This window comes from Arvicanthis niloticus, chromosome 5 (genome assembly GCF_011762505.2).
Source record: "Arvicanthis niloticus isolate mArvNil1 chromosome 5, mArvNil1.pat.X, whole genome shotgun sequence".
Taxonomy (NCBI): Eukaryota; Metazoa; Chordata; class Mammalia; order Rodentia; family Muridae; genus Arvicanthis; species Arvicanthis niloticus.
Genome location: NC_047662.1, coordinates 5,004,130 through 5,022,791, shown reverse-complemented (window position 1 = coordinate 5,022,791; position 18,662 = coordinate 5,004,130). Strand labels below are relative to the sequence as shown.

The 18,662-nt window shown below is 51.1% G+C and overlaps 1 protein-coding gene across 12 annotated transcripts in view; it reads right to left on the bottom strand.

Annotated features, from left to right (window-relative positions):
* Positions 1-18,662, bottom strand: part of Camta1 (calmodulin binding transcription activator 1) — an 837,099-nt gene that overhangs the window by 242,410 nt on the left and 576,027 nt on the right. The gene's annotated exons all lie outside the window — the stretch shown is intronic.

Sequence of the window (18,662 nt, the reverse complement as noted above, 5' to 3'; positions counted from 1 at the left end):
TAGGGTCTAAGATGGATTGTAGGGCATGCCAGTGTGTGTGTGTGGTGGGGTGCAGGCATCTGGCACTGTACCCTGTGGAGAATCAGAGGCACCGGAGAACTCAGAACTGCCAGGCAGCATTCAGAGCCTGAAGTCACCATGCTTATTGCTACAGCCTAGGCTGAGATCCTTGGGTTTATAGGGAGGACTGAGGGTTACCATGGGGAATAAAACGAAACACACATACTCACATACTCATGCATGTGTGCACACACCCCACACAGAGACCTGTGCACACATACACATATGTGCATGCACACACACATGCATGCACACACCACACGCAGAGACGTGTGCACACACACACACACACACACACACACACACACACACTCACACTGTACTGCCCCAGGATAGCCATCCCCTGTTGATATAAGTCCAGTGCTAATGGAAACAAGGCCGGGCAACAGCAGAGTCTGTCTACAGAGGTGTGTGTGGGTACCACCTCCTATGTATCCCACTTTTGTTTTTGAGCAGGGGTTGGTTGGTTTGCTCCTGTGTTTGTTTGCTTGCTTCTTGTATTTGCTGCAAATAGATTTGGTTGGAGAATGCGGGGGGGGGGCACCCAGGTTGGGGGCTGATCTGGGAGGAAGGTCAGTCCTCAGGGGTCTATCACTTGGGCCACCCAGGTTGAGCTGACTGGTGGGTGGGCTGCACTGCAGCCTTTGTTTCTGTCTAGGAGCCGCTGATCTGCATACAGAGCTTGGCTCTCAAGGGTTGAGCCTGCTGGTGAGATGAGAAAGGACCCAAGGTGATCTGTCAGTTAGGGTCCTCTGGAAATCTGCATGGGAGAGAAAAACGGCCAGCCACAGCTCACTGATTTGGTGAGAGCTGTCTTGGGGTGGTTGGTGGTGGGATCCACCCCAGAGTCTGGGCCAAAGACTTTGCTTTGGGCTTCCAATTCCAAGTTGGACAAACCTCCCCTTTTCCATCCTCAGTGTTCACTTGGCTCGTCAAGGTACAGCCCAGAGAGGGTAGAATGGAGAGAGAAGGAGTTGGTAGAGCTGCCTGGGACACTGAGAGACTGTTCCCATCTCCCCACAGCAGAGAGGAACGGCAGGCAGCCACCCCTTGGCACTTCTGTCAGACATTTTTTATGCCCCCCAGAAAGACCAAGTGCAATTTGGCTTGACTCAGCGTCCATCTGAGCCCTGCCTGTCTGATTAGCGGGGTTGAAAGAGAAATCATTTTGGACTCTGGGATTTGGCTGCAAGAAAATCAGATTTCCAATATGTTAGAACTTTTACAGATCGCTGTCAGCTGGGATTTAAGCCCTGTACAAACCAAACAAACAAAGCGGAAATTAATTTAAACGATTCCCTTGCAGTTCTTGCCCATGAAATGTATTTATTATTAAGAAGGCAATATTCTTCCCTGACTTTCCTGGTTTGCAAGATGCTGTGTTTTGTTTTTGTGATTGGGATTTTTTCCCCCTTTCATTTCTTGCTAGGTTGATTCTTGTTTGGACTTTTTTTTTTCCCCTACAAGGGTTTGGTTTGCAATGGACAGAGCAGCCACTTGTGACTTTCTGTGCGCTCTTTCCTTCATGGCATCCTTGTTTCTCACAGGCAGTTCCTTTGTTTGGCTCATTTCATGAGCCAAGGAGAGGAAGACACTGATAGTTGAGAGAAGTGTCCCCGTCCCTTTGAAATAAAAGGCACTTGTCTGTGTCTTTTCACTGTTTACTTCCCTCCAGACTTGAAATGAACAAGGCCGGCTTCTGACATTGTGTACCTTTTCTGCGCTTCCTAGTTGCGCTTCCTAGTTGTAGATCCTGGCCCTTCTAGAATCCCACATTTAGGCCGCAAATTTGCCAAACACCTGATCTACCCAGTGTGTGAACATGGAAGAGAAGTGAGCAGGGGTACTCTCTCCAGACATCCCAGCCAACAACCTGTCTGCCCAGAAGTGCCCAGAATCAAGGCATAAGCAAAACAAAGTTCAAAAGGAAAATGAATGTGTGCCTGTCAGGGCTCACGCATTTAAGCTGGAGGAGCCCCCAGGCCTCACTCAGAACCACAAGACCATTTGTAGATGTTCCTCTAATGACTGCCATGATCACGTGAGGTGTGAAGTTAGGAATGTGTGTGACGGGGGGAGCAGAGCCATGGCTGCGCTCTGACCATGTGGGTATTGTGCAGGAGAAGCCAGGAGACCCAGAGCATGGCCTCTGCCTGCCTGTGTGCTAGCCCCGTGACTAGCTCACTGTCTATCTTTCTAACCAGGGCCTCTGAGACAGGAATTTTAATAAGGCTTCTGGGTCAAGTTGAGCAACCGCTTTCCTATCCAGGACTTAGGGCACCTTAAGTCTGGCCTGCTCAGTGACAGTGAGAGTAAATATCTCGTTTTCATTTCTGGTACTCAGTCAGTAAGACGAGGACTTCAACACACATAAGATGAGACTCTGGAAGTGGGAACATGTGCATAGTCACGTGCTCCTAGCATCAGAGTCACTCAGGAGGGGTTGGCAGGAACATGGATGCTGGGTGGGGCAGGAGATGCGACTTGGCTATCCCACCACTCACCTGCTTAGAGGCTGCTATCATTTCAGGCTGAAAAATGATTACCATCCTAATGGGTTCCCTCAGTGTGGTCCCGAGGGATGAGAGCTAAGGTAACAATGGGAGGCTTATGTCAGTCTCTGAGCCCAGCATCTGTGCAAACATGCCACAGGCTCTCACCAGAGGGCGTCGGAAAGCCAGAAGAACAAGTTGGGCTAACTGAGGCAAGAGATGGCTAAGACAGAATCAGCAGCTGGAGAACCCAGGGTTGAGATTGAGGTGGGACAGTGCTTGAGGAGCAATGAAGACAGACGGATGGATGACTACAGAGTGTGACAAGCTGGCTACTATGGTCCGATCCCCACAGGTGATGGCAAGCAGAGCCCATGGCTCTGATCTAGATGCAGTGGGAAGTTAAGGACTGTGACAGTCACATTTGTGTCTTGGATCCTTACTTTGGGATGACAGTCCCTGGGTGTTCACTGCCTGGATGGTTGACTCTAGCTTTCTCCTTGTCAATGCAGAGGAGCCCATAGGCACCCCCAATTAGGGAGGTGTGTGGGAGGCAGAGGTGTTCCCCCAGTGTGGTGGGAACAGTGTTCAGGATGGGAGGTAGGCTGAACACTCAGGGTCCTTGATGGGAGGACACAGTAGGCATGCACAAGCCCTGCTGCCCTACTGTGTGCTCTCTTCTCACCCTGACCACACAAGCCCGGGCCACTTGCTCCCCTTCCACACCTCGGCTCCCTCACTTGCCATGAGCTGAGGTCATCTGGCTATCCCAGTCTTTTCATGGATCTCCAGTCTGAGTGATGCTGTCATCGCCAAGCTGACTGGGGATTGATTGTGCAACATTTCACAAGGTGGTATACCAGTCCATCCCTTCACCTGCTCACCTGAAAGCAATTGACTTTTCCTGCACAAACTGCCAGGCTGATCTGACCAGGCTGCCCAGGTGGAACTTTCCAATTAGAGGCAGGGATAGAGTTGAAAGGTGCTCTCTCTCCAGGTCTGCCCTCGTGTGTGTGTGTGTGTGTGTGTGTGTGTGTGTGTGTGTGTGTATGTATATGTATGTATGTGTGTGTGTGATTGTGTATGTGTGTGATTGTATGTGTGTGACTGTGTATGTGCGTATGTGAGTGTATATGTATGAGTGTGTATGTGTGTGTGTACATGTGTGTGTGTATGTGTGATTGTATATGTCTGTGACTGTATGTGTGTGTGACTGTGTGTGATTGTATGTGTGTAAGTATGTGTGTGTGACTGTGTATTTGTGTGTGAGCATACATGTGTGAGTATGTGTGTGAGTGTGTATATGTGTGTGGGTGTATATGTGAGAGCGTGTATGTGAATGGGTGTGAGTGTGTGTATATGTGTGGGTATACATGGGTGAGTATATATGTGTGTGTGAGTATGTGTGCACACCCATGTTGTTGAATGAGAGTGTGTGCTGTGGCCCCCCTATGTACTTCTGTGCACATAAACCCGGATTTAAAAGACATATACTACAACTCTCTCTCTCTCATGTTAGGACCCCATTGTTGGATTTTTATGTGTCTATTTGTGAGTGTGTGTGTGTGACTGTGCATGTGTGTATGTACATGTGTGACTGTGTATATGTGTGTATAAGCAGACTGAGTATGAGCAGAGCCAGGAAACTGAAAAGGGGCCCAAGAGAGGAGACTAAAGAGGCTTTAAGACAGTGGTCTGTGTCACAGAACATGTGCTCAGAAACCGAAGGGAGGTTCTGGGTAGAAGGGTAAATTAGGGACAGGGGCTGGAGACTGGGGAGAGGACCAGGTAGGGTTAGGGATAGATCAAGACTAAGTGTGTACAAAAATACCCCCAAGCAATCCTGTTGCCTGGTGTACTAATTATAAAACAAATGTGGGGTGTGTGGAGACAGAGAGACAGATAGAAAGAGAGAGAGACAGACAGACACCTCAGGAACGCCACCCTTCGGCAGAAGTAGCCCTCATAAGAGCCACATTGGGGGTTAAGGTGCAGCAGCCTCTCTGGACTTGGGCTTTCTCGTAAGCCACACAGCGGTTTTTATCTTTTAATAAAAGGAAGGAAGCAACAGAGGAACCAACAACAAACACCAGCTGCCTTCAAAGTAAATGCGTCACCTAGAGCAACAGGTGCACTGGCCATGCAGGTTCTGCCAGGGCTCCCGTTGCCTCCTTGTGCCAAAGGCAGAGCCCGCTTTAGTGGTTAGAAGGGTAGGATGGGCAAGAAACTGTGGGGAGCCTTCCTCCAACTTTCTCTTTGCCTTTCCACCTGTTTCTGTTTCTCTCTCTCTCTCTCTCTCTCTCTCTCTCTCTCTCTCTCTCCTCATTGTGTCCATTTATCTCTCAGGCACACACACACACACACACACACACACACACACACACACACACACACACAGCTCTTCCCTTTGGCTTCCAGCTTCTGTCACACAAGGCCCAGATTTCCTATCCAGGCCACCTAGGGCAAGACCTAGACGTACAGAAAACTAAGGCAGGCAGGGCCTAGACACTTCTGCTGGCCTAAGCTAAGCTTTGCTAACGCCTCTGCTCTCTCTCTCAGAGATAACACCAGCTCACAGTGCCCATCAGGCCTTGGGCATTTCTGGTGCAGGCCTGCTCTCTCCTGGGGTGGCTCTGAGGCCAGCTGCCTTCTTTTCACCTCTATAGTTACCACATCTCAGCCTCTGAGGGACTGGCAGGAACCCACAGGAACCAGCAGGAACCAGCAGGAACCAGCAGGAACCAGCAGGAACCAGCAGGAACCTGCTCTACCCCAGTTACATAGCAGGGTTCCTGAACAGAGGAGTCCGTGTTGTCTGTAGGGACAATAAGAAGCACAGAGATTTTCTCAGAGAGAAGTGGTACACACCTTCATTATTGTGGATTCACATTCCACTCTTCTGCTTCTCATGGGGGCTGGCAAGCATTCTGTTGAGGGACAGGTCTAGATGGTAAGCGTTTTAAACTATTTTTATCTTTGTGAGTCAGACCACTAGTGTTTTTGCTCAGTTCTTCCCTGTAGGGCCAGAACAGCCTTAGGGGTCAGGTCTGCGGATGAGTATGGCTTGTCCCACTGAGACACCGAAATGTGAGCTTTATGTGAGTTTCACATGTCATAAGTGTTACTGTTTCTTTCGGTTTTAGAAAACTGTTGACAAAGTGTGAAGTGCACAGTTGGCTCTTAGGCTGAGCCAGAGCCTGCCAAGCTCCAACCCATGAGAAAGGGAAACGCGAGAATTACATGGTCTTTCAAGAAAAAGTATCCTACATACATACAGCACACGCCGACATCCCTCAGTTCTCATACCATAACTGTCGATCAAAGCAAGGCTAGGAAGGGGCTCCCACAGAAGGAGCTCCCACAGCACAGGCACACAGAAAGCACAGGATGAACGGTTAACCAACAGATACGAGGGGCAGAATTCCAAGCACCAAAATATGGGGAACTTGGGGCTTTGGGAGAGGGGACTCGGGGAACTGAAATGTCTGAAGGTCCGAGTCCATCATTCTCCCAGGACTAGCAGGACTACTCAATCATCGAAGGTTTCCAGAACCTTCTGAACCTGCTCCAGAAGAGCTCACCGCTTGAAGCTGGCTCTAAAGCAGGCATACTACATGCTGTGTCCTCAGACCAGGGCATGTGCCAGCAAATCTCATCTGTAATCCTCTCACGGGGGGGGGGGGGGGGGGGGGGGGGGAGGAGGTCTCGTCTGTGGACATCCCTGCTGAGATCACAGCAGCCAGGCTGCCTGCCAGGTCTGAGATCTGGCTATAGCTGCTGCAGTAGCCTCCACATTCTTCAGCGGTGTGGATGGGAGCTGTCCTTTCCTGGGATGGGGGTGGGGTGGGGACAGGTAACTGTCTCCACAAAGGCACGGAGAATCCGTTTACTCGGATTCTTGGTGTGCCTAGTTTAACTTTCTCGCTTGTATCTGATGTATATATGACCAAGACAAATGTGCTTAAAGTGCACCTCTGTGTAGAGGTGATGAGGGAGAAGAGACCACAGGAGGGAAAAGAGAATCCCTCTGGAAGACACCAGTTTAATCCTGTTGAAGTAAGTTGGGGAGGTGAGCGTCCGGGTGAGACTCAGCCATACCCTCGCAGGAGGGCATCCTGGGCAGACTTGGGCTCAGATGTACAAGAAAAGGAAAGATGATCTAAGAGAGATTTTACTGTTATCTTCTCCAGAACCACATCTCATATCTCCTAGGTTCTTGAGTGAACCTCAATAAATGGTAAAGACTAAACAAGAGGCCCAAGGCCAAGTGCCAAGACCTCAGAGTGGGGGAGAGAGATGTGCTCCTTCCAGGTTGAAGGTCAGCAAAGCCACCTGAGAGGAAGGGACATTTGTGCTGAGATAAGAGTGAAGAGGAGGGGGCCTGAAAGGTGGCAGGCAGAAGATACCAGGCTGGGTGCACAGCAGTGAGCTCTTGAACAAACTCTGGACAGGCAGGGATTCTTATCTGAATCCTATGTTTGGGAGCTTGTGTGCAGAGTTTGTATTTCACATTACCCCATAGAAGCCCCCATTCAGATCCAGGACCAGTGTGTCCACAGATAACTGTGTGTGAAGCAAACGCCCCAGTGTCTATGGTTCTCTCCCTCTCCACTGGTCAGGGCTCTCAGGTGATTGTGGGCAGCTCTGAGGGTTGGAGGTCTCAGTGTGGGTCTCCCCCTGTGTCCGTGTCTTACCTCCCTCTCCCAGTTTTTCTCTCCTGCTGTTTCTGGACAGTCTTTACTGGCAGAGGGTGAGGGCTTCCTGATTCGAGCTGTGACCCAAGAGGCATTGCTTCTTGATTTGGGGTGACAGCACCAAAGAGGGACTTGACATTTCTGGGCAGTGAGCCTAATTCCATGGACATCAGTGGGGGCCGGAGGAGCCTATGGGGTTCTCCCAAGGTCTGTAGGGATAGATGGCTGCAGATAGGCTGTGAAATGAGCCAACTGCTGACGTCTACCAAGTACAGTGGTGCAGAGGCTCAGGGTGGGGGTCAAGGCAGCCTTTTCCTGCAGGAGATTTGGCATATGAGGGGGCAGATATCCCTCAGAAAGAAGGAAGCAGGTACCCTGAATGCTGAAACTGATCCTTGGTGTCTTGGGTAGAGCCTGCATGGAACAAGTTCAGGCTGGCATAATGGCCCTCTAACTGCACAGAGGCATCTTTGAGAAGACCCAATGCCTAGACAGGCTTAACGACTTTGTCACCCAGCATCTTAAGGATCTGGTGGAGCCTTGGCTGACTCCTGAAGCGCTCATGTCTGCTCCCAAAGCATGCTGTTTCTGTGTGCTTCTCACTGGTGCTATGGGCAAGGAGTCAGGTCTTCCACGGGACATGCCTCTGTCACATGCAAAAGTGATGAAGTCCCCAGGGTGGCTCCTAGAACTGTCCTCGCTGAAGAATTTGGTTTGTATTAATTTAAGATTAGACCAAATAATTTAATTCACATGCTGCTTGCATGCATGCTGGGGCTTGGGACTTGTTAAATAGTGGATTGCTTTAAAATGAGTCTGAGGTAAGTGGGTTGCAGGCTGCTTCGGCCTCCAGGGTAGGGTGACAGCCGAGATCGGGAATATTAGATCATCACTGGCCAAGGTTCCCATCCCGCTCCACTCTGAAGACTATCGTTTTCTCCTTCACGTGCTTCCTGTGGGGGTGGGGAGCTTTGAGACATGTCCTGCCTCTGCTCCACCTCCTCTCTTCCTTCAGTTGGCTCTACCTTGGCAAAGTCTCTTCCTGGGACATACCACACTGAAAAAAGGCCTGTTGGCCCCAGAACACACAAACCGCAGACACCCTAGACCCCTAAATGGGCTGGTTATCAGAGCAGGAGATTCCCTTGTAGAAGCAAGCAGAGAAGGCTGAGGAAACATCAGCAATGGGGTCACTATGGACCCCAGGGCTCTGCACGGTATAGCACCCCCTCTAGTCTCTAGACAAGAGGGTACCTGCTCTCTGCCTCTCGTCTCCCACTGCGGTCTCAGCAAGGTGCAGAGAGATAGCCCTGTGCGGTGCACCAGGAGAACACCGACTGGGTTCTCAAACTGGAGGGTTGCCTGGCATCTCCACGGAGAGCACTTCTCTAGCAGGGCCCTTTTGGGGAGTGGTAACTCAAAGAGAACTCAAAGAGAGGAGCAGAGTGGGAAGCCTGGGAAGCAACAGGCACTGGGGGAGGGGGAGGGGAAGGGGGAGGAGGAGGGGAAGGGGGAGGGGGAGAGCAGAAAGCACTGGGGGGAGGGGCCAGCGCAGGGGCAGCGTGGGTTTGCTCCGTCTCAGGGTCACAGCACAAGGATAGCAGTTCCGACTCTGGCACCAGCCCCAGCAGGCCCCACCTTCTTCACCTGGGCTCCCAACCCCAGAGACACTGTGCTGTGCAGAGAGAAACCCGCCCCAGTAAAGCCCCGTCAGCCTAAGGATCGCATGAGTGAGGAGTGCGATAAAGATTAAATGAAGTTTTAGATAAGAAGGCATAAAAATCATGTTCAAAGATATAAATAAAATTCCCAGAGCTCTGACTTTATTGTGCTGGGGAGTGGTGGTGGTTTCCAAGATTAATAAATTAATGGGCATAAAATAGAGTAATGACTAAAAACGGATAATAAGGTAAATTTGGATGTGCAGCGGGCATTGTTTCCAGCTGTGAAGCTCTGGTCAGGGATGACCAGGTCACAATGGGCATGACATCTGTCCTGAGATCACCTTGGCTCTACAATCTTCTCCTTCTGCTCTGCCTCCGTCTGGGGTGAAGTCCAGGTACTTAGCCACCCTCGCCTGAATGTTCTTCCACTCTCTGGGGATCCACGGCACGAGCACATGGTTCCTGTCACTCTCAGCCCTGGTCTGCTTGCTCTGTGGAGCCAGATGGATCCTGGAGGCTTCATTCTCTCAGTCTTAGCAGCCTGTCCCGGCACATGGGCCTTTGGCCCCACTTGGGAGGAACATTAAGGCCTTTGCCCTTCCTTCCCCTTGTGGGTGTGCCAGGCTGCCTGGCCCCGCTTGTCCTGTGGTGAGCAGAAGCCAACGCGCGCGAGTCGTGCGTGCGTGCGTGTGTGTGGTCTCACCCAGCCATCAGGGGTTTGTACCTCCAGCCAATTTCAATATAGCCTTGCCGTTTCTATTACAAATACTTCCAAAGCTACAAGACATAAATAATAAATAAACGAAGTGAAATTTCCTTTTTCTCATCAAAGTGCATTGCTCAGACTCATTTCTTGTAGACTTGTCAAGTGGCTGGAACTGATCTTGATCGTGCCAGTGGTTTGTACTGGTGACAGTTAGACAGACACCTGCCCTCCCCTCTTTTCCTCCCCTCCTACCCTGGATATGAAGCTTTCCACTCTAGTCGTCCGTCCTGCCTATATTAGGTGCCCAGAGTTTTCTCACGCAGACAATGGATTCCTATAGGCTCTTCTTGGTCTGTTATCCCTGTGGACAGTATCCCCTGTGAGTTTTGCGCATTGAGACAAAGAATGACTAGAAGAGATGGAGAGTTGCTGTCCAAGATGCGGTTGTGCTCTCTGGGGCTGGGGGCTCTCTGCATTGCCAAGAAGCCAACCCTCTTTCTCCCATTCCTCCATGCCTAGCCTCTAGAGGGCAGCAGAGGTGGGAAACAGAATCTCACACTCTAGGCCATTCTAAATGAGGAGGGGAGAGCCCAAAGTGGTGGCTGGGATTGGCTCCCTCTGCAGGTGGGCCCCAGAACTGCATCGGCTAAACACCTGTGACACCACCCGGGTACCAAGGCGCACCTTTGCCACCCAGCTGCACCCAGGCAGGAGTCTGGGAAGGAATTCTTACTTAAAACAGGTCATGAGGCTTTGTTTGTGAAGAAGGTGGGGGAAATGCCAGGCCAGACTGTGGCTATGTTAATGCGAGGCTGGGCTCCCTGCCAAGACATTAAGCGGGGAGTCGAATTCCTCAAACCAGCTTTAATCAGCAGATTTTTAAGGTTAGAATTACTCTCTCCTCTCAAGGCTTGCCAAGGTTAATTCTGGCCTGAGCATGCAGAATTAATGGGCTGGACAGAGGGGATCGACCTTTTCCTGATTTTTTCTTAAGTTCACAAAAACATCTCTACAAGAGGAGAAGGTGGCAGGGCTGCCCCCACCCCGTCCCCACCCCCGCCCTGGGAAGGAAATACCCGACACCAGGCAACCCATCCTGGAGCCTATGTCAGAAATACACACAATCAGACTCATGCCAAGTCAGGCATGGACACATGGACACGGGCATCCAGCCTCACCCTGGGAGAGTGGAGTCCTCAGCAGCTCCAGCCCTGTTCCCGTAAACATCTGTGGGCCTCTTACCCTACTTAGCCTCTGTCTGATGCAGCTGCCCAGCCTTGAGCATCCCAGTGTGGGTGGGGTCTATCTGGCCAAGTGACAGACAGAGGCCTCTCCTCCTCCTGCATTCTCAGGCACAGATCTACAGAGGAAGGAATGTCCTGTGAAAGTCCCCAGCAGGAACAGGGTATGGGTTCAAAACTCCCCTACACACCCCAGGATCATGGCTGTGGGTCGGGGATGTGTTCTATCTGGATCTGCCAGTGGGAGCAGGAGGGACATCAGCCCTGATCTGGCAGGTCTGCTTGGTGAAACGACAATGTATTTTTAGTGACTGATACCCACGTGGCATCAGCAAACACAAGCTTCCTTAGTTTCTACAGGTCACCCACAGATGAGCCTTTTCTCTGTAGTCCTCATGCTATCCCCTCTGGTGGTCCCTGGAGATCCCCACCTGGGCTGCACTGGGAGAGCCCTCCTTTGCCTGAGGCCAGGGCTATCAAAACCAGAGGTGCTGTCCCGGACTGCTGGACCTGGCCACATTGCTGGATAGCTCCTTCCCCTCCAGCTTGGTCCCACCTCAGCCTGGGTTTGAAACTCAGGTCACATCCTCATGACCTTGGCTGGGCTCACCACTCCACAGCAGTAAAGTGTGGAAGCCAGACTGTCTATCAACTGTGTAGCATGGCTACCGGTGGCCTCAACAAAAGTGGGTCACTCCTGCCCTGACTTCTGTATCTTCCCTTAGCCTGTCCCACTCCTTCTAGCCCTAGAATGGGGAAGGTCTTGGTCCAGGGCACTCCCTTTCCCCCCTCTCTTTTCCCCTCTCTCCCCCTTTCCCTCCCCTCCCTCTCCTCTTTATAGTCATAGCTGTTCCTAGGATTTAGTAGGCAGGGAAGGTCTCCTACTGTAGTGCCCAGATACTCACTGTAATGCCAGAAACACTGAATCTACAGACACAAAGCTGTCAAGCCTGGCTGCTTTGATGCACACACACATGGGAGACTAACCCTTTCTAGTTGGTGGACTGTGGCTTTGTGGTCCACAAGCACTGAGATCTAGGCCACCATCAGTGTCACCCTGGCTGTGACGATAGAGAGGGAAGAACAGAGACAGGAGGATATGCCTCCCTCCTGGTCATGTGTGGCTGTGGCTCAGCTTAGCCACCTTCTGTATGTCTCATCAGGACTGGGGTGCTGATGTCCACGTGCTTTGATCAAAGGTGGCGCTGCTGCAAAACACTGTTGGGAGACCCAGCTGACTAATGAACGCCTCTCCCAGCATCTGCCTGACTTGGCAGTTTTGACCCTCTGATCTCTCATCCCTGCCCTCTGGGCTCAGGCCAAAATCCGAGTTCCTACTGGGAGGGAATAGGGTTCTACTCTATGTGTTTCTATGGAACCCAGCAGTGCTGGTCAAAGGGATGGCTCTTTTGAACTCTACACAGAAACTGTGGTCCATTCCTCACAAAGTAACACAGCATTACCGTGTGACCAGCAGCTGAGTGCCTAAGTAGATGCTCCAAAAGTCTGCACGAGGTTCGTGTCACACAGACCCACAGTGGCACTCTTCACACAAGACTCAGGCAGCCCACAAGTCCATCCAGAGATGAAGTGGTGAACAAGATACAATAGAGCCATACAAAGGAATATTACTCACCTGTGTAAAGGGATAAAGGACTCATCCTGAGCAATTATAACCACTAGACTAGCTGACAGAAGCCAGAAGCCAAAGTGATCTATTGAGTTGTTTTAGTTACTGTTAAGTTATTGATATGACAAAGTGCCTGACAAAAACACTCAAGGAGCATGGGGTTTAATATTACACACACACACACACACACACACACACACACACACACACACACACACGCGCACACACACACACGCGCACACACACACACGCATGCACGCGCGCACACACACACACACACACACACACACACACACACACACACTGTTTTCTGAGACAGGGTCTCGGGTTGAGCTCAAACACAGTACATAGCCAAATAGCCAAGAGTGGCCTTGAACTCCTGACCTTTCTGTTTTCACCTCCCAAGTGCTGAGATTACAGGCATGTACTACTATACCCAACTAGGAAGAGTTTATTTGGAGTCGCAGTTTGGCAGTCTAGTGTATCACAGAAAGGGAAGGAGGGCAGCTGGTCACATTGCATCTGTAGTCAGGAAGCAGAGTAGACAGGATGTCATGCTGCCCCCGTTACCCAAACACAGAATCTTCTGGGAAAGTCACTAAGCTGAGCATCAAATGTGGGGAGAGTGAGGGGGGCTTTTGAGAACAGGGACAGCAGAGCTATGGTCTCTCCGGTCTCAGGGCAGAGCCGAGCCCCTCGTCAGTGGTGGTGAAGTCTGCCACCGACCCAGGTGGGAAGGAAGTCCGTTTGCTGGCACAGATCAGCAGGTATCTAGGCTGCCACAGCTCCCAGCTCCAATCGGATCAGAGCCCTCTGAGTCTGCTTGCCAAATCCCTCTGCAGCTCTGAGCAGGGCCTCAGTGAGAGGTGTAATCTGCAGATGGTAACAGGAAGCAAATGGCTCTCCACTGGAGCCAGGGGCAGGAAGAGCCGAGGACAGAGGACTGGCTGGATGCTTTAATGGTACAAGGCAGGGGGCTTGGTCTCCTGGGACCTGGGGACCTATGAAAAGTGGGAGTGGAGTTCAGAGGCTCAGCTGGTGTGCACTACCGGCTACCTGCATATCCCACATCCATTAAAGCAGCAGCCTGCCCCAGTCTCTGCAATTACACCTGCATCTCTGTTGCTAGCACCATCTTTGCCGACCTCCCTGGGTGAAATAACAGATTGTCCCGCAGGCTCTGGGAAGATGAGCTTCCCAGGGCGGGAGCAGTGGGCTTGCTTCTTAATGATGGGATGCAGGCACCCTACATTTAGTTGCCTTCTCTGGGTTCCCACCCTTAGCTCTGCCTTTTATCTGCCTTGTAATGGGTTTGCAGGCTCCAGCAAGAGAGAATGCAATATTTTAAAGTGTATAATGTCACGCAGGCTGCATGCGGTCCCAATTTTCTGGTTGCATAAAACGGGAGAGAATCAGGCTTCTTGTCGCCTGCAACCATTGGGCAGTGTTAAGTTGTGACTCATTGGAACCCTGATATGTTGCTAACCCGGGTGGGGTGTCATCAAATCTGATAAGCAAGATGGTGAAGTGGTGGGGCTTCCAGCCCTGGGTCTCACCTGTTTTAGACCTGCTCTGGTTTGCTTATGAGTCACGAACCACATGGGCCATGGTCCACCCTTGCTACACACCATCGGTGGATCAGGATACAAGAAGCCTGCCTCCCCTCTCTCTGAAGCTTAAGTGGAATTCTGGGCATGAGGGATGACATCACACATGGTGACACCACATGTCCAGGTTCCTTAAAGTTTAAAGAACATATTTATTTATATATGAGTGTATCTATATGTATGTATGTATGTGTATGTATGTATGTATGTATGTACAAATTTATGTGGTTACACATGGAGGCCAGAAGAGGGTGTTGGGTCTCCTGGGGTTGGAGTTATAGGCAGTTGTAAGCTGCCTAATATGGGTGCTGGGGATAGAACTTGAGTTCTCTACAAGAGCACCCTGGGTTCTTAACCTCAAAGCCATGTCTCCAGCACCTGAGAGGTCTAACTAAATCCATTTAGAGCCTCATTGAATGTAGTTATATCTCTGAGCCACCATGTCCTAAGGAAGTGTCAGTGTGTACTGGCTGTCCAGTACCCTTGCTGGCCCTTGGTCCTCACATCCACCCTTCCAGGAGAGAACTGACACCTCATTTTCTGGGTGGAGCCACTGTATCATGAAGAGGCTTGGATTGTGTTTACATCAGCAGGAATTCAGACCTGGCTTACTGGATGGCATCTAGCAAGCTGCACCCCCAGTGAGGGGGTAAGGCTTAGATCCACTTCCGGGTCGGTGGGGTCGGAAGTTGAACCTGACCTTTCCCCTCCTTATCTTCTCAAATGTGCAGCTTCCTTCCACTGCAGCACGGCCTGCATTGAGGTTTGGTTCTGAAGCCCTTTCTTCTCTTCCTCTGGGGAACGAACATTTCCTCATTCCTAATTCACAGTCAAGAAATCAATCCCTCAGGGGCTGAGGGCTCTGGTTTCCAGATCCCACCTCCTGGCACGATTCCCCAACCCCAGGAGACTCTGTCTGCCTCATCCCAGAGACCTCATCTCATACCAGACAAATGTCACTTGACTCCAGGCACATTTGTCAGAGGCAGCCTTAGCTAAAAATGGGTGCCCCACTCATGGGGGTCCAGGATGGGGTCCGGACCTATACCTCTTGAATCAGTTTCAGAGACTCCTGCTTGCCTAGATATGGAGGTGCAGCCCACACCCCCTGCCTCAGACTCTATGCTTCCTACTCAGAGTGGCTCCCAGAGTAGCTCCCAGAAGCTGCCTGTACCTCTGGGCATCTTTTTGACCTCACTTATGGTACCCTGACAGACCACTGTGGCATCAGTGCTGGTATCAGGTGGCTGTTAAGAAAACCCTTCGTTTCTGTGCTTTGAGCCGTTTGATATCTGTGTGTGCAAAATGGCCCTTAGCTGTCACAGAGCAAGCAAGGCTCAGAGCATAGCCTCTAAGAAAGGCTCAGAGGATCCCATATTCACCACAGTGTTGCTGGGACATAGCTCTTGTGGGAGAGGACTTGGCTGAAACGTTAGAGCCTGGTAACAAGACCTGTACCCTGTTCACAGAGGCCTGGATCCTTTTGTGACTTGAGGGTGCAGATGGCAACTTCCAGAGTCTGAGAACTCGACAGACACTGAATCTGCCAGAGCCTTGGACTTGGCCTTCCAGCCTCGTCTCAAGAAAAGCAAGAAAACCATACACTGTGTGTGTGTTTATGTATGTGTGATGTATGTGTGAGTGTGTTTATGTATGTGTATGTATGTGTGAGTGTGTTTATGTGTGTGTATGTATGTGTGTGTGAGTGTGTATGTGTGAGTGTGTTTATGTGTGTGTGTGAGTGTGTGAGTGTGTGTGTGTGTGTGTGTGTGTGTGTGTGTGTCTGTGTCTGTGTCTGTGTGAATTCAGTGGTTTGGCAGTGTTTTGCTATAGCAGCATGCCAGTCTATGTCCCCAGTTCTCAGGAGGATGGCCAGCTCTCGCCCTGCTCCCACCTCTGCTACTCTGCCTGGGTGTCTAGCAGAACTCACTGGCAGAGGATCACCCTGAGCACCCTGCCTGGAGTCCAGGTTCTCTCTGGCAGATGGTCCTTCCTCCAGGACACAGGCTCAAGTGAATTCCAGACCCACCGAAGCATGGGATTTCATGCTTTTCTGTCAGCCTGGGATCCCAAGAGGTGGCCCCTGCAGCAGGTGTCATTTATCAGGGCTGTGCAGAGAGAGAACCCGTGCCTGTGCCTGCTGCCTGTGAGGGAAACCATCAATCTTCGTGGCCTCCTCCTCACCCCAGAATTTGCTCAGGGAAGGAGAGGAGGAAAGTGAGGAGGCCGGGCTTGTGCACCTAGGTCTCTGCTCTGCTCTGCAAACACAGAGGGTGGTGTAAGGGGGAGGGAGAAGGCAGCAGTAGAGGAACCTGCTCATCTGCGGGGAGGCCTCATGAGCATGGTCTAAGTGTTTGCAGGCGCTATGGTTAGACCTCGTTGGGTGTGATCTTGGTTTTAACACCAGCATGTGACCTTGGACAAACAGCAGAGACTTTTTGTACCCAAGCATGGGCACGGTGGGAAGCAGAGAATAGTGTCTGCCTCCTGTAGTGGTGAACATCTGTCTGACGTGCATCTGGGAGCCCCTCAAATCCAGCCCAGGGGTGCCCCAGGGGAGCAATGGCTCTCCATCGCTGCCTCCCAGGGAGCAAGGGATGATGGTTAGTTACTGTGTCCCCAAAAGGTGGCACTGAAAAGGAGAAGCTGCCTAGACCTATGAAAGCAAGCACCCAAGAGGAGAGACAAAGGGCTGACAAGACCACAGGAAAGCAAGAACAGACTCCTGCTAGCCACTGGAGGACTAAGATCCCAGAAAGGTGTGCTGCATGGTAGATGCCAGGTTCTAGCTCCCAGTGATGGCCTGGAACTCCTCCCAGTACCCACGGCTGGCATAGGGATTGGATGGAACTGAGAAGGTGCATGCAGAGAGGTTCCTAGGGAGGTCTAGAAGTCTGGGTGGAAGAGCAGACTCAGCCCGAGACTTGGAGTGTGGAGTGGCTTCATGTTGCTGTATGGAAGAGGCCCTGAGGTGGTATGGTTGGGGTTGGGGAGGACAAAGCGTGTATAACAAGAATGATAGAGACTAGGGTTCCAAGGCTTGTAGGTTGTAATGTAGCAACCATCACGGTGCTACCTCAGATGCCCACTGGAACCCATTCCAACCCATTCAAAGCCCTTCAGTCTAAGGCTATCCCATGCCATCCACCACATGGGCACATGCATGTTTCCAGGTGCATGTTTATGTTCCTGCAGAGACACACCCTCAAAAGAGCACTTCTGCTCTCCAAAGGTGCTGGCAGTGTCTGGCCTCCTGTGGGTGGGCGTGGAAGGAGGGGCATATGATGGTGCTGTCTCATGGAGGGTGAGGGGGTGGTCTATAGAGAGTGATCTGGTCCAGGGGCTTGAAAGTCATCTGTGGAAGCCAGCACTGCTCCTGGGAGGGAGGAGAACTGAGAACTGGGATGTCACAGGCTCTGTTTACAGGATGCTCCAAGCAGTGTGCTATGGAAGTCCATGCAAGGGGCAGCAGGGCTTTGTGCACAATCCTGAAGGAGGGGCCCATTCATGGCTGAGGGAAGGGATGCCTGGGTTTAATCAGCTCAGTAACTGTTCTGATGGATGATCCCTTCAGGTGACAAGCTGGAACATAGCCTCCTAAGGGAGGCATTCTTTACACTGTCCCAAAGACTGGACGAGCCAATGTGGACTCAGTATCTAGCAATACCAGTATATGTAACATGACCACCATGTGCCATCCACTTCTTTGTGGCTCATTCACCCTAAGGCCTGCTGTGTGGTCATGTGGGCCCTCGCCACAACCAGTAACAGCCCTCTCCATGGCCCTCCCTCCCAAGTGGGACTCCCCATACCCATGGGATCTGAGCCCCAGACAGCCTCTTACCCCCAAGCCTCTCCCAGGCCAAGCAGCTTTTGTGATCAAATATTGTTATATTTACCTAAGGATCTGTTAGGAAGCAATTTTTGAGATGATGAATATTTAATGAAAAATTTAAATATTTAATAGGAACTCTTCTAAACCTGACTTAATAATCTGTGTCACGGGGCGAGAAAGGCAGGGTCGTGGCTTGCCGCTTCCACTTCCTCTGGTACTCCCAGTGTTTGGTAGGCTTTCTGGTTTTTTTTTTTTTTTTTTTTTTTCTGTTCACAGTTTTAATTATACTCAATATTCCAGAGAGAATCTCTTTTCTCATTAAAACTTAACTCTTGCCAACAGCAAGGTGAGTGGGTGGGAGACTGAGCTGAAGAGACAGTTGGGACTGCCTACCCACCCACCTGACTCCTTCCTGGTCCACATGAGGACAGAATGATCCCAGGCATCCACAGCCTCATCCACGTTGCTTCTGATACCTGTGTTTATGCCCGGGTGGGACCCAGGCCTTTGTTGGCTCTGGGAGCAGATTTCTAGAAAGCATCTAGATTCCTAAACATTTGTGCCAATTCAGGCTGACCCAGGTGACATCCCCAGACCTCTGTCCCTAACCAAGGTCAACGGGAGCTGCAGTCAATGGAAAATTCCATCCCACAGTAGGTGAATGCAGACCACCTTGAAAGACTTAATCATTCTAACATTCTTCCAACACAGGAGGGTGGGTCAGGAAGCCAAG